Genomic DNA, 6,420 nt, shown 5'->3' with positions numbered 1-6,420 from the left:
TTCACCAGAGACAGAGCGGGGAACAGAACAGGCAGACTGATGAAAAACACTGCTGAGGGGAGCAGCGGGCGAGACAGGAGAGGTCTGCCGCGCCATATGGGACACTCGCTGGCCGGCCAGGATCGAATCGGTGCTGCAGAGGCTGCGGACAGCTTCACAGCTCCGTGCTCAACCGTCTACGCCACCAGGGGAGGCCCAGACCCCACTCCTTTGAATGATCCAAAGCTGGTAAAGCCCTGGGAGAGAAAGAAGCAGAGTGGGGGAGGCAATTCCTCTAAACTGGCCAGTTTCTGGATGACAGGGGAATCTCCCTGATCAGGCCAAGCAATTTCCTGAAAAACACTAAAGGCTCTCCCCGCCATGGAAAGAGCAGACCTGAATGAGACTAGGAACGTCATAGAAGCCAGAAGACCCCACCAATCAGGGCAAAAACGCACTCAGGTTTTTCCCACCAGGATCTCTCCCTGGGTGTACGTCAGTCTAAACTTTGCTTTTGCTTCTGCTCAAGTCATGGCTGTGAATTCTTTCATCACCACATCAAGGAAGAGAAATCCCAAATGCGAAAACACATTCACTTTCTTAACGGGGAGGCAGATTTATCTTCTGGATAAAGACAGGAGATTTATCGCCTCTCTCCTTGCCACTCAATTCACCATAGAGCTTCTTTCTTTTCTCAAAATCCTGGTGTCATAATAGTTCCACTTCTATGCAGGTACCAAGCCAATTGCTGGGTAACAATATCATTGACATAAAGTCTGGTATTTGTTTACATTTTTTATATCTATTTAAAGAGCGGGTTTATTAGGGAAAGGGACAGAAGAATGAAGGACACTTATAAAGACACAAGCGGGCAGGAAGAGCTGCCCTGAAAGGAACAGGTTTGCTGAGAGAGGCCTGCGTGGTTGCAGGTGGGCGGCCTTGAGGAGAGCCGCCTCTGCTGAGGGAGGTCAGTGAGGAGAAGCCCCGGCATAGTGAAGGTCACGGGCAGGCGGGGAGGCTGCTGCCCTGTGGAGGGAGAGAGTTGGTGAAAAGAAGCACCTGCATAGTCACAGGTGGGCAGACGGAGTGCTGCCTGTTTACATTTTTTTTTTAAAAAAGGTTTGTTTGTGGGCCTCCCCGGTGGCGCAGCGGTTGAGCGCTGGGTTGCGAAGCTGCCCGCGGCCTCTGCGGCGCTGGTTCGATCCCCGGCTGCTCCTCAGCCACCAGAGGAGGGTCCCACATGGCGCGCAGACCTCTCCTGCCGCCCGCTGCTCCCCTCAGCAGTGTACTTCGGTCCTTCTGCCTGCTCTGCTCCCTGCTCTGGCTCTGGTGAATTCTCTCACCCTCCCGCGCTTCTGACTGTACCCAGTGCATGTATAAACAAAACAAAACAAATAAATAAATAAAAAAAAAAAAAAAAAACATGAAAAAAAAAAAAAAAAAAAAAAAAGGTTTGTTTGTTTTTTTAAATTTATTTATTTATTATTTATACGTGCACTGGGTACAGTCAGAAGCGCGGGAGGGTGAGAGAATTCACCAGAGCCAGAGCAGGGAGCAGAGCAGGCAGAAGGACCGAAGGACACTGCTGAGGGGAGCAGCGGGCGGCAGGAGAGGTCTGCGCGCCATGCGGGACCCTCCTCTGGTGGCCGGGGAGCAGCCGGGGATCGAACCGGCGCTTCTTGATTGGATTCACCAACCTCGTGTCAAAAACATGTTAACATATTCACGCGGCGGGTCTTACCTTCACGTCTTCTGGCGCGGGCGGGCGTTCGGGTTCCTGGAGCAAAGGAAAGGCAGCTCTGGTTACCTGTGCGCGCGTGAAAGCCCCTCTGTCCTAGCCGAGGCCGGCTGGGAGCCGCGGCGGGGAGACCTTACCGAGTCTCGGGGGACTCCTGCAGCTGGCCCACGACGTCCAGGAGCTGCCGCAGCCTGACCAGCAGGAGGCCGGGCCCGTGGGCGCTCGCTCGGCTTGGGCGCCGCCGTCCCCAGGAGGATGGGCAGCGGGCAGACCGCGGCCCGCCCCGTGTCCGTGGCCGGCGTCGCCCTGCCGCGCCCGTCCCCGGTCGGCTGACAGCGACGGGCCCTCAGCGGCGTGGACGTGGACGGGTGTGAGTCACCCTTTTCTTTTCCACTGGCGTGTGTGCGGGGAGGGGGGCGGGGACCAGGGACGTGGGCGGGGGGGCATCTTCCACAGGAAGGAGGGAGAGGGTGAATTCCAGCGCGTGGCCCGAGGCAGGACGTGCGCAGCATAAACGGTAGGTGCCACAGGCTTCAAAGGTGTAAACAAAGCGCTTTGATCTCCCCTGCCCCCCCATCTCACCTGCCCCCACAGTCATGAGGGCACTTGGAGAATGAGTAAGGGGGCGCGGCCCCTCGCAGAAGAGTTTTCCTTCTGGGAACAACTCTGCTTCTGACTGGAAGCGCCCAGTATTCCATCCCAGGGGTGGAGGCGAGCCCACCTTTTAGGAAATTTTAAATCGTGTGGGATTTTCCAAATTAGCAAGAATATTTTAGGTTCTTAATCAGGCTAAAGGATTTAGGATAGAACGTGCTTCCGCCTCTTCCCGAGGGCAGCCCGAGGGCCTCTGCAGAACGGCCACCCGCCCGCGGTCCAGGCCTCCTGGCCGTCGCCAAGAGCCCCGCGTCCCTCTGCTCTCTGGGAGGCCCCAGCTAGGCGCATGGCAGCCCCACGACTCGCTCCTGTGAAACCAAAGAATGCCCTCAAACAGCCAAACCACAGAGAGCCGTTGCTGGCTGTGTGGCGGTTCCTGGCCAGGGCTGGCACAGCAGGCACCCGGCCAGCCCGGCATGGGGTGCAGCTCCCCAAGGGCCTTGCAGTGACTGCTGGCGCCTGGGGCAGACTGGCCATGATCCTGGCCCAGCGGATCGAACCGGCGCCCTAGAGGCTGCGGGAAGCTTCGCAACCCAGCGCTCAACCGCTGCGCCACCGGGGAGGCCCCCTGTTTACATTTTTGAAGTAAAATTTATAGACAATGATTTGCATAAATCTCAAGTATATGTGATATGTGGGCACATCTGTGAAACAGAAACCTCTGTTAGGGGTGCACACTGCTTTCATCCCGTGGTCAGTTCAGTAATGGCTTCCAAAGATGTCGACTTCCTGTGAATATGTTACTTGGCAAGAAAGAATTTGCAGATGGATTAAATTGAACACCTTGATATAAAGGAAAATCTGGGGACTTCCTGGTGGCGCAGGGGTTGTCTCAGCACTAGGAAGCTATCTGCAGCCACTGCAGCACGAATTAGATCCTGGCCAGGAAGCTACCCACATGGCGCAGCGGACCTCTCCTGTCTCCCCGCTGCTCCTCTCAGCAGTGCATTTCAGTAGCTCAGCCTGTTCAGCTCCCCACTCTGTCTCTGGTGAATCCTCTCACCCCCTGCACCTCTGTCTTACACCCCAGTTCTTGTATGCATAAATAATTAAAAAAACAAAAACAAAAAACAAGAGGGAGGAGGCGAGTCCGAGTCAGCGGGGAGGAGGCAGCGCTGCTGGCTGTGAGGACAGAGGAAGGGCCTGAGCCCAGATGTGGAGCTTCTAGAAGCTGGAACAGGCAGCAGTCAGATCCCCTGGGGCCTCAGAGGAAGCAGCCCTGTCCACACCAGGGTTAGCCCTGTGAGACTGTGCCGAACTCCTGAACTCCAGGACCATGAGATGACACATGGATGTTGTTTTAAGCCACTACATCTGTGATCATCTGTTACAGTAACCCCAGGAAGTTCATACGCACTCCCAGTCAATGCCTGCCTGCTGTCCCAGCTGAAGCCTCTAAATCCTTAGGTGGTTTACTATGCGCTAATAAAGAACTGAAACCGCTCATTAGGCAACTGTTTATGTAAATAACCAGTGTCAGGGATAAGGGACCAGAACAAAGCCACCTCCCTGCCTGTCACTAGTGGGAGGTACGCAGAGATGCCACCAGCACGGCTCATCAGTTACCGCCTTTGGCTTGAGTAACAGAAAACCTGACTCAACTTGCCTCACTCAGTAAAGGCATTTATTAGCTCTCAGAACACATGGCCCCAAGTGAGGGCGCCTCCAGGCACAGAATGATCAGGGCAGTTCAGCAATGTTATCTTGACCTAGATTTCCTCCATTTCTCTGCCATCCTGGAGGTCATCCACGCCAACTTTTTCTGAAAATACCCCTACCTGTACCCCATGCAGACTTTTCCTCTTATCTCAGGTGGCAGGCCTGGTTGTATGCCCAGTCTCTGAAGCACTTGTCTGGTGAGTCACTCATGTACACCATGAAATCAGATCTTAATATTCCACTAGCTGTTATTTTAGATACTGTTGATATTACTAATATGGCCTGTTCTTATATTTTATGTTGATAGACAAAACAACAAAAAAATTTACACAGCTATGAGACCTGCAGAAACTTACTGTCATGGGTCACTTAAGGATGGGGACAAGGTCTGAAAATTGCGTCGGAAAGTGATTGCATTTCATGAGACCATCATGAAATGATCACACAAACCCCACTGTATAGCCTGTCACGCTCCCAGGATGCATAGCGGCCGCCATGGTATAAGCAGTTTGTCACAGACCAAACCGTCCTTATGTGGCACATGACTGATTATGGGTCACCAAATGATAGAAGAAAAGGGTAAAATTATACTTTGGGTGAGGGACTAAATTTTTTAATGGACTAAATGCCGTTTAGAGAGCAAAATAAATATTTTCTGCCAACGGTCAGAGACTAAATGTTTGTGGTTTTGCAGGTCTTATGGTCTCTGTGACAACTACTTAAATTGGCTCTGGGAACCAAGAAACAGATGACATGGGGAGGAATGGGCACCGCTGAACATCAGCAAATTATGATTTACGACAGGTGGTGGCCAGGCTTGGCCCCAGGCAGGCTGTGGTCATCATGCACACCGATAGCCATACTCAGTAGAGGATAGAGTTAAATTGGAAATGGCCGTGTGGACCTGCAGGTTAGAAAGCTGATTACTTTTACTTATCACTGAAGCAGTCTTTTGCATTTTTTCCACTGGAATTTTGTGTGCTATGATTGGAAAGCTTTCTCAATACCCGAAGTGTAGCCACCAATACTTTGCTCACCCTGAGGAATGAGGGCTCTTTGAAGACAGCTGGATCAGGGCACAGAAGCCTCTTGCACACGTAGGGGCAGGCAGAGGACCCCCACAACCACCTGTGCTGACCAGCACTGATTTACCCCTGAGCGCTGCCTTCTGTCCACCCTGCTTATCTTCCCGCTCTAGGCACCAGTCAGCACCCCCTTCCCAGGGAAGCCCTCTCCCAGGCTATACATCCGGGGTGCTCAAGGAACCCTGCTCTATACTTTCCTTGACCCATCTTCAAGGCATTCAGGCTCTTTGATAGTCTGGGTGTGGTTAGCAGTTCAGGGGTTCCACCTCTGTCTACACCACCCAGCCATACCTGGCTCAGGGGAGGGTCCTGATATCTGTCGAGCACCCTTCTTCCCAGGTCACCCAGCAGTAACTCCCTGGCTTCATTTTGTTTCCTCTGAACAGTGGGGTCCACTGCACTTGACTGGCAGACTACCTAGGGCTGGGGGGAGGGGGGTGTTTGGACTCTGGAGTAGAGGGTCAAAAGTCTGGGTCTGGATTCCAGAATTGAGAAGGGAGTTGGGGACTACAGACTGTGATTAGAGTCAGATGTTTGGGGTCTGAGTTCTGGGGTCCCAGGTGTGCAGTTTGAGGTCTAGAGATTGGGATATGGTGCCTGGGACCCAAGATCTTAGGTCTGAGATGTAGGATCTGAGATTGGGGAACTGGGATCTAGATTCTGGGGTTTGGGGTCCAAGGTCTGGCACTCCTGGGCGCTGAGGTTCTAGGACCTGGGGTTCATGATCTGGGAGATAATGCCTGTGTCTGGGACCCCTGGTCTGAAATTGGGTTCCTCAGGTCTAAGATGAAGTTTGGGATTTTGGAGCCCAGGGTTCATTCCTGGTTTGAGGTATGGGTCTGGAATTTGAAGTCCAAAGTCTGAGTTTTGAGATCTAGGTCTGCAGTATGGGGTCCAGGATCTAGGGGTTGGAGTCTGGGGGGGCAGGTTTGGGGAGCTGGGGGGTGGTCCAGGAGGCTGGGGATCACAGAGCTGGCGGGGCGCTGGAACTCGATGTTCTTTCTGAGTTCGGGGCTCCTGGGTTCATGAGGCAGGAGTTTCTGGGGGGTTCCGGGGGTCACAGTAGGAGAAGGCAGGCACGGGATGGTGAGACCCAGGGTGAAGGAGGTAGAGAGGGATTGCAGGCCCAAGAGTGGGGGGATTCTTCAGGCTGGCCAGGCTGGGGGGAGTCCTGGCCTGTGTGTGGCAGAGCTGGGGGGGGGTTGTCGCTGGGGTGGTGGGCTGGCGATGTCTGGGGCACTACAGATGTAGGGAGGTGGGCAAGGGTTATGGGGTCTGGGATTGGAGGGGGCTGGTGCGGGCCGA

This window comes from Talpa europaea (genome assembly GCF_964194135.1).
Source record: "Talpa europaea genome assembly, chromosome: 12".
Classification (NCBI taxonomy): Eukaryota; Metazoa; Chordata; class Mammalia; order Eulipotyphla; family Talpidae; genus Talpa; species Talpa europaea.
Note: the sequence above shows the minus strand (reverse complement) of the source record.